Source organism: Stylophora pistillata, chromosome 3 (genome assembly GCF_964205215.1).
Source record: "Stylophora pistillata chromosome 3, jaStyPist1.2, whole genome shotgun sequence".
Taxonomy (NCBI): domain Eukaryota; kingdom Metazoa; phylum Cnidaria; class Anthozoa; order Scleractinia; family Pocilloporidae; genus Stylophora; species Stylophora pistillata.
Genome location: NC_142521.1, coordinates 37,738,465 through 37,748,464, shown reverse-complemented (window position 1 = coordinate 37,748,464; position 10,000 = coordinate 37,738,465). Strand labels below are relative to the sequence as shown.

The window sequence follows — 10,000 nt, the reverse complement described above, 5'->3', positions numbered from 1 at the left end:
CTAGTGCAGCGCTCTAACCAATTGAGCTAACAAGCCAACTGAGAGCAGGCCGTTAAGTTGATTCGTAATGAACCCGTGAAAGTGATAAATGAGATAGAATAAATATATGAAAATCATATATTTTGAACTGCGGTATTTGATACGTATGATGGACGATCCTCGCGATACGATCCTCGATACGTATGATGGATCGTCCATCATACGTATCAAATACCGCAGTTCAAAATATATGATTTTCATATATTTATTCTATCTCATTTATCACTTTCACGGGTTCATTACGAATCAACTTAACGGCCTGCTCTCAGTTGGCTTGTTAGCTCAATTGGTTAGAGCGCTGCACTAGTATCGCAGAGGTCAGTGGTTCGAGTCCCGTACAGGCCTGATTTTTTTCAGGTCTGAATTTCGCTATTGCTCAAATAGCGCTATCTACTGCGAGGATCGTCCATCATACGTATCAAATACCGCAGTTCAAAATATATGATTTTCATATATTTATTCTATCTCTTTCAGGGAAAGGTACTCCAGCTTAGGACCACTGCTGAGATTTTGGACCAGATCCCTGACCCCACGGCCAAGTGGATTGGACCCTAGAGCAAAATACCCAAGCTCTGGTACATCCTGTAGTGCACGGGCCAGTGCTGATGCTTCATCTTCACCCATATTTGTATTCGACAGCCACAGCTCAATCAGATTGGGTACATTGTTCAGGTTCTTGGCCAGTTCAATAATCCCGTGACCCAGTGCATTGTATCCTAGCTAAAGTCAGTGTTTGTAACTTGTTTGAGTACTTGAATGAGGCAGCCAGTGCCACACATTTCTTTTCCCCCATTTGTACATTCCACAAATTCAAGAAATTCAACTGTGGCACGTGATGAAGATTCTCAGCCAAATGAGTCACACCACTGTGTAATGTGTTGTCTGACAAGTTGAGCTTACGCAAATTTGGAGAATGGTACAGTGACTCAGCAATAAAAGCAGCACATTTTGTTATTATATTGATTTCATTAACTTCTAAACTGTGGAGATTGTCAGTAAAATTAATTCCCTTAATCGCGTTCTCAATCCATTGACCTTCAAAGGCAGCTTTCCTCCTCTCTCTTATTCTAATTTTTCGACGAGCTGTTAATAAAGGCAACACGTTCTTCAACAGAACAACATCCTCAACTATGTAAACACAAATGTCAACCCCTCTCACCAGTGACAAACAATGGTTCTCAGTCAAAGGCAGTGCAATGTTGTTGTTTTCATTCTTTACCAAATTATCCACAGGTGGCTGAGAAGAGCAAACCGGCGCTGATATCAGTTCAGGAAGCAGTTCAGGAGGCAATTTAGAATGAAAAACCTCATCTGTTATGTCAATTAGACAGAGAAAGTTTCTCCCCTCGCAATTTTTGAGGAAAAAGTTTGCATGGAGTAAATCGGCGTACTTTTCTACATATTTACTTTCCCCAGAGGAAGTTGAAATGATCACGTTCAAAAAAAATTATGGTGAGAAAGTTATCATTAGCAGCTAAATAATTTTTAAAAAAATAAATAGTTTGGAAAACTTCAGATGGATTTTAAGAAGTTTTCTGCGACAGAAGCAGAAGAGTGTCCCTTCCCAAGTATTACAACATGGTGAACACATGAAAGAAATGCAGAATGCACGGCTGGTCTGTCTGAGGCTGGACACCAAAACAATTAAACAATCGACACAGAATAGAATAAACGCGTGTTGTTCATCAGACAAACCGATGCGAGATGGCGTCTTGGTGAACTTGTAATTTGTGAGACCCTCTTTCTCTCCGAGATACTGTAGATGATGAAAAACAATCCCGGCAGCTTCTGATGACAACTCAGAACGAATTTTAGAACTTCAGCCATCTTCCTTAATTTTTCAAACGTATCCATTCCTGACAGGCAGGTTACAGTTCCATTCTTCTTAACCCTTAGTTCTTGAACGATAAACCGGGCGGCGAGAAACTCTTGGAGGGACTTATAAAGAATATAAACGATCTTCTCACGGTTCAAAACGGAAAGTTTGGAAACTTGGAAATCACTATTCTCTAACTTTGCTGAAGTTGAAATTAAGGCGATCTTCCAAAAGCGCGTTATATGCATTTTTCCCTATTTTGGAAAGTTCCTCTTGATATTCATCTATGCTTTTATCTGCTGTGACATTTTTTTACTTTTTTGCAGCCATGTGATCCAAGAGAGTTTGAATAAAACCCACGTAAATGTACGCACGAGATGTTGGTAATTGATACTTTTTCTCTTTCCAGAGAAGACACAACATTAACAACAAAAGCGGTATTTTTGTCATCTCTTCGAGGTCCTGCTCCCAGAGGTAGTTAAGTAACCCATTAACGTCCTCCTCATTAGATAGAGTCTTTCTTGCAAACTGTTCCTTTTGCTCCCTGCTATCGAGCCTGTTGATTTCAAACTGAGCATGACTTGACACTCTAAGCTCATCTTCTTTTACTGGTCGCGTTGTGATCATTACACAACAGTCTCTCAGCTGACTGCCTCTCCAAATCTGGTGAACTGGGGATGATTTTCCACCGCTGTACTCGTCATATCCATCCAAAACGAGCAGCACTTTCTCCTGGTTCTGACGGACAGATTCATACAAGTTAGACAAGTTATTGACTGACATCGGCTGACATCGGATCATCAGCAGACAACAGTTCAGCGGTTTTCAACATGGTACAGAGGTCCGGAATATCACAAACGTCTCGCAACTTGGCTCATCCTCGGTGTAAAAACCTGTGAAGCTCACGAGTGACGTAAAACAAAGACAACAAAACATTATAAACAATAGCGTACAGCAAAGCAATACCTCGTGAAACAAAGAAAACCTCGTCAGGGTTTTACACCGAGGATAACCCCGCAACTTGATTAACAGTACAAGAACAAACTTTCTGAGGATCTCCTTTTTGCCATCTGCCCAATCAACGGCCAGTTTTTGAGTGAAAGTAGACTTTCCTAGGCCAGGTCTTCCATACACTAGAATTCGTCTTCGGATGGGATGATGTTCGTCACTTCCAAATACTTCACTGTAATCTTCCAGCGTTTCTTTCGTAATTCCATCAGCTTTTCTATGGTCTTGCAGAAGTATTAACTGTATGCAAATGTCATTAATGTGTACCGTGTTTTCTGGGTCCCATGGTGTTATTTTTACCTGACACATGGTGTTGTAACACTCTCTCAGCTGATTCTGACACCATTTCAAAAATTCCCCCGCAAAAACTGTTGGCAAAGAAAAAAAAACTAGACAAAATAAAATGTAAACAACAACAAACATATGAAACATATGTGTGAACTGCGGTTATGAGACGTATATGAGCACGATCCTTCGCAGTAAAGCACTATTTGAGCAATAGTGAAAATCAGACCTGAAAAAAATTTCAGGCCTGTACGGGATTCGAACCACTGACCTCTGCGATACTAGTGCAGCGCTCTACCAATTGAGCTAACAAGCCAACTGGGAGCAGGCCATCAAATTAATTCGACATAAACCCGTAGATGATAAATCAAACAACAACAAACATATGAAACATATGTGTGAACTGCGGTTATGAGACGTATATGAGCACGATCCTTCGCAGTAAAGCACTATTTGAGCAATAGTGAAAATCAATAAACAACTAAAAAGCAAAACAAATCATTTTAAAAGGCGCGACCCGCGACACGCGACCATTAGTCAAACTCGGCACTGTGTTATTATTTACTCGCTCTTGAATGGTTTCCTTATTCTTATTTGTCAGTTGGATTCTTTTCTCTTTTGGCTACTCTGCTCGTGTTGTGTAACTCTGTCAGAAATCGATTTTTAATTTGGATATATCAACAAAGTTGAAATGGTAAATTGGCCACCGTAATGATTACAAAAGCTGACGTTTCGAGCGTTAGCCCTTCGTCGGAGCGAATAGAGGAATTGTGGGTTGTGTGTGCTTTTAAAGGCAGAAAATGGAGCTACGTTATTGGTGGGTGCATGGCAACGAGAAAAACATGAATAAATTAGTGGAATGAAAAGCGTTCATTGATCCCTGTGGGATTTAGACTGCCGGTTTGAAAGATGAGCTTTTGTTCAAGATTTTTACGGCTTTCCGTGCCACCTAAGTGCAAGGAAAGACCGCAGATTGCCATATGTTGCTTAGAATGATTGGGTAAATTAAAATGTCTAGCGACTGGTTTCGATGTGTCCTTGTCATTCCTTTCCACGTCTCGAAGGTGTTCTCGGAATCGGTCACCTAGTCTTCTGCCTGTTTCGCCGATGTATATCTTTTTGCAATAAGTGCAAGTTATGCAATAGATTACATTAGCGGAGGTGCACGTGAAGTGATCGGTGATCTTAATGGATCGTTTAGGTCCCGATATTTTATCAGTGTTGTGAATGAAAGGTCACGTTTTGCATCGTACACGAGTGCATTTAAAAGTGCCTGGTTGCTCATTAGTCTGAAAAGAACTTCTGACCAAAAAATTTTTCATTCAAACGCGACAAAAACTTAGGCAATGTTTTGGTCAGAAGTTCTTTTCAGACTAATGAGCAACCAGGAACTAGTCTAAAATGAGCATATTTATTATACAACTGTTTTAAATGTCAATCTCCAAAACTCACCTAAGCAGCCACAAAACTGTGCCATATTACTCGAGCATACATTGAAGACTTGAATAATCGAATAACTTAATTCACGAAGATCTGGTTTGACTGTGTAAAAAGAGGAACGTAAACAAACGAAGCGAAACGAAAATACTGCAGTGACAACATACTTACAAGATTAGTGGACTCGAAGGAAAAAATAAAGAAACACTCGTGAGAAAAATAATCGAACATCTAATCCGAATTTTGACCTCTCCAAGTCCCTCCAAGTACGAGTACATGGCCCATCCCATAATATTAACGATGTAAATGACGTAATTTTACCAGTCCCGCGCGGACTGAACACGGGAAACGACTGTGGCAGGATTATCTCGCAGTCTGGGTGTTTTTTTAAATGGATCTCTGTTTATAAAAGTTAATTACAACAAAAAATGATTGCCATCAGATGTGTATACAATTCAAATCCACCCACCTACATACACTGTATAACTATGAAATATAAATAAATGAAATAATTCTATAAAGATAAAATGGACAAATACAGTATAAAGGAACAGGTTCAAGTATGCAACCAACAAAGTCACAGTGTGACTTATAATTTTTTTTTGTTTTTATAATTACCATCTTCCTCAATCATGTTTACAATAACAATATTTAGTTAACTATTTAACTGTTAATGACTTGGTTTTGAATAAATAATGGTTAGTTCACAAAGCTTTAGATTAATTACAAGAAGTAAAATACTTTTCAACAATCACATGTTTACATGCATAATTACTAAAATATAATTATAATAAACAACAAATTGTGGGAGATCCATTTTGAAAAACAGAATTCCCCAGGCACACCATTTTGTTGGCTGTCATAACATCATGCTGGTTTACAGCAAAGTGTCAGGGTCTTAAAAACTTTTCTGCATTCCAAGTAAAGAGAACACTTTTTTAATCACTGAGATTTACAGGCAAACCAAATTATTGCTTCATATGGCAACTTAATCACGATTGTTTAATTGACACTTGGCACCTAAGTAAAAATGAATTCTACACCCTAGCTGAGTTACCAATGAAATAAAAACAGAACTAGGTGAGCATTTCAAAGTAGCTCAGATTAGTAACAAGAAGCTTGTAGGGATTGGAAAGGACACTGTTCTTTACTATAGTCTCAAGTCCACATGTAAGATTTAAATTTATCCCAGGGGTAAGTTAAAATAGAACAAACATCTCACAGCCGTTAGAGGGTGACAGACATTAAATGATTCAATTAAAAATTAATGCTCTCTTCCATTTCATGTAGGGTAAAGTGAAGAGGAGACATTTTAACAAATACTGGGCAAAGCAAAGCTGTTTGAAGTGAAGCCATTGCTCAGCTCAGAGTTAAACAGTAAACTGGACCTACAACATGTAGAAGACTCGATGACCATTTTAAGATTCAACTGAGTGCTCTACAGTGTCAGAGCAACTATATTTGAAAAAGCAACTACAGCAGTAAAAGGTAAAAATTAGAATAAAGCACTTTCAATTAATTTCCAACAATATCAAAATTAACTTGAAGAAAAAGACGCATTATTCGTAAACCGCTGGGATATAAGAAGCTGGGCAAAGTCATAATCGCAAATGCATGTCACATTAAAAAATCCTCCAAAAGCATTCACGATATTTCAGAATTATCTTGGCTTAAGCCCTTCAGTTCACTGGAATAAAGTCTAATTCTCCAGGCCGAGATGTTTTATTTCAATGTGGCAATTTAAGTTTTAATATTTGTAAACTGTTGTTGATAACTATATCCAAATACATTTAAATTGATGTCTTGAATGCACACAGTTAAACCGATGAAATCGAAAGTCATCTATTTTTCAAGAAATAGTCTCAAGTAAATGAAATAAAACAAATAGACAACCAAACAGCCATGAGATACTGGGAAAACAAAGAATTCATAGGTGCAGTTCCCTATAAATAACCAGGAACATAATGAGATAGGCAACTTTCACTTTCATGATCAAGCAACGCAAAGGTTGCTAATCTAAAATGAGCATATTCATTATACAACTGTTGTAAATGCCAATCTCCAAAACTCACCTAAGCAGCCATAAAACTGTGCCACATTACTCAAGCATACATGAGTATGAAACCTTGGACATCCAGTAAAACAATCTAATAAATGCATGCTCGCTTAGGTTAGCAGACAACAACCTTACCTCCGTTTCCTCTCTACTCGACGACTGCAAATGTTGGTGTTTAATGAAACTGAGCTACAGCTGCTGTACAACTTCGACTTGGTGAGATGTACTTTACATAAAGAACTGTTTTACAACTTCAGAGCTGAGATGAAAGAAGGAAAGACAAGGATTCTTTCGCTGAAACTTCACTCCACCGGACTGTTCACTTCAAAGGGAAACTGCCCAGCTAGTGCATTCCACTCAAGCAAGTCAGTCACGTGATAAGATAATCTTTAGCGCAAGACGGAAGTGTTGAATGTTCTAAAAATGTCTCATTGTTACTAGTGGTAGTAACAGTTTTGCCGAAAATTCCACAGGTGGCCCTTTAAGTCATAAAAAGTAAGAGAAATATTCAGCGAAATACTGGAGTCTAAGCATTCCGTGACTCTCTGAGGACATGTTGAATATGCGTACCAAGGCACGGCCATAATAGCCAATTTCCGAATAACCCTTGGCCTCATTTTCAAAACGAGTCCTGGTGCTCATCCTTTCATATGATTATAAGTATTCATTCACATGCAAATTAAACTCATTTTCACAAGAATGGCAGAGCACCAGGCCTCGTCCTGAAAAAGAGGCCAAGGGTAATTCGGAAATGGGCTATTGTCTAGACATAATTACCTCTAAGCTCTCTAGTTAGGAAACTAGTGTAATTTTGAACAACATTTTCCATTTCGGATAAGAGATAGAGTTCATCTCCGTCATCTGTTGCAGTATCTCTGAAAACCAATCAGTCATTCCACAAAACATGCGCTAACGTCTACATCCCATTGGATAAAGCACATCAAGTTGGGCGAAGTGAATGCAAGAGAACGGGAATCAGGCGATACACCCTTTTGTCTGAACATATGTCTGGTTAGAATTAAAGGGAAGCAAGAAAGAAAATACTTCAGCCCTTTGATAGTAATTTTAATACATCAAGAAGCAATCTGCGATTTACTATGAAAGTTCGTTTGTTTGTTTGTTTTGTATAGGTTGTTTTTGATTTTTTTTTCTCTTTTTAATACAAAATGAAGAAGTCAACTTATTGTTTTGCACTTTTCAAACTTTTAGTTTGAAAATGCACAGAGTTGCTACCTCTTAAAGAAAAGCTAGTTTGGGGCTTGTAGTCAGATTTTTTGTTGTTGTTGTTTACAGGTAAATGGGTCTATAACAAGGGGGAGGTTATAAGTAGGGGGGGTTATCAGCCGCTATTTACACCGTGTAGGACATCTGCAGCATATTGATGATCACGCTACGAGCAAACATTCGAGGCAATCATGCACCTTGGAGTTATCAATCAATTCAAAAGAAAATTCTTGTCTCAGGTTCATTTCCATTAAAAATTTTGCTGATCTTTAACAAACAAAAATTTGGAAAAATTACTAATAACAGCAAAATAAGGTCACAGCAATAAAACGAAAATCAATCATGCATTTCTGCGACAAAGCAGCATCTGATCTCCCCAGCTTCGCTCTGCTGTTTCCTTCTGGAAGAATCTGAGGCCTCTTTAATAAAACGGGAAGTCAAGTGGCCGTTCTTTAATTGGGAATGTTAGTGTAGTTCTGTTCACATGTGCGATCTTCGGTAACGATTTCGCCATTTCACCATTAATTAATTGAAGAAGTAGTCTTGACCATGACATGTACACGGGTGTTATCAACATACAAAAGAAAACACCCACTCTTGATTTTTATTTTCTCCTTTTTGTTAGTTAGGCACAGGTTTACCAAACTCTTCTGATCTAACAATGGAGTAGTGTTGACCTAACTGTGGATGACGAGTGTTATCAACATACAAAAGAAAACATCCACTCTTGATTTTTATTTTCTCCCTATTAGTGAAGCACAGGTTTACCAAACTCTTCTGATCTAACAATGGAGTAGTGCTGACCTACCTGTGGATGGCGAGTGTTATCAACATACCAAAGAAAACACCCACTCTTGAATTTTATTTTCTCCCTGTTAGTGAGGCACAGGTTTACCAAACTCTTCTGATCTAACAATGGAGTAGTGTTGACCTACCTGTGGATGACGAGTGTTATCAACATACAAAAGAAAACACCCACTCTTGAATTTTATTTTCTCCCTGTTAGTGAGGCACAGGTTTACCAAACTCTTCTGATCTAACAATGGAGTAGTGTTGACCTACCTGTGGATGACGAGTGTTATCAACATACAAAAGAAAACACCCACTTTTGAATTTTATTTTCTCCCTGTTAGAAAGGCACAGGCTTACTAATCTCTTCTGATCTAACTTGAACGATTGTAAATCTGCTGGTTCCAATGGAAAACCTAACCAACTCATCACATATCGTCTAAACTAATGGAGATGTTTTCTTACATGTAACTCAACCAAAACCAGAGAAAAAGCTTTATTTCCACTTTTAGTAATTTAATTAGTAATTTGGTATGTCTGTTTAGTTCATCTCTATTTTGACTACGCTTTAAAGTTAGTTGTATCCTATTAACAAAAACTGAACTGATTGACTCGTTCACCTTGACAACATTGAGGACTTTGTAATTTGCTTCATCCTTGGCGAGAAGGGTTTTGAAAATTGATTCGCGGGATATCAAAGCCTTGACTAAATTTTAATACTTCGAGAAGCAAGCACATCAAAGCATTTCGTGAATATACAGGAAAAAAAAAGCTAGAGGGTGTGGCCACCTTTTTCTTTGTCTCCTCAGACTCGCCGAGTTATGATCTCTAAACCAGCTCCTTGTTTAATCAAACAGGTTTAAAAGCAACGATGAATAGAACAGGCAGGCCACACCAAAAAAGTAGCTAAAAGCATTTTGCGTTTCTTCCCCTGGCTTCGTAGCTGTGATATAACTACCTCCGTCCACCCTTTATAAATGAGGAATTCATGAAAACATCAACACGTACAGAAGTCAGATCAACAGTTAAGGCTTCTCTGCCGAGGAGAGAAAAGTGCAAGGTTTTGTTGAAAAGGATTCCGAGCTCACTCCTAAGCACAACCTCAACGATGGGCTGAACTAGTTACTGGTGGAGGAAAAGCTTATTGTCTTAGGTCTCCATTTAACTTCATCTCTCTTGAGAGAGCAACACCTAACTTGTCCAAAATTCTAAGAACTTTTCAGATAGAAAGAAAATGTTTTGACGACAATTTTAGAGGTATTAGCTTAATCCCTGGAATTTTATATAAAGTCGCGGCCTAACTCTTGAGTTGTCCGGCGTTCCCAATCCTGTCCCATGTTTTTCAA

At 38.4% G+C, this 10,000-nt stretch overlaps 1 protein-coding gene across 1 annotated transcript in view; it reads right to left on the bottom strand.

Moving 5' to 3' along the window:
* LOC148735972 (NLR family CARD domain-containing protein 4-like) overlaps positions 1 to 6,973 on the bottom strand; it is a 100,204-nt gene extending 93,231 nt beyond the window's left edge. Inside the window, exon 1 of the mRNA XM_088751679.1 lies at positions 6,777 to 6,973. The gene's annotated coding sequence lies outside the window, so the exon portion shown is untranslated. The remainder of the gene's footprint in view (positions 1 to 6,776) is intronic.
* Positions 6,974 to 10,000: the final 3,027 nt, after the last annotated feature.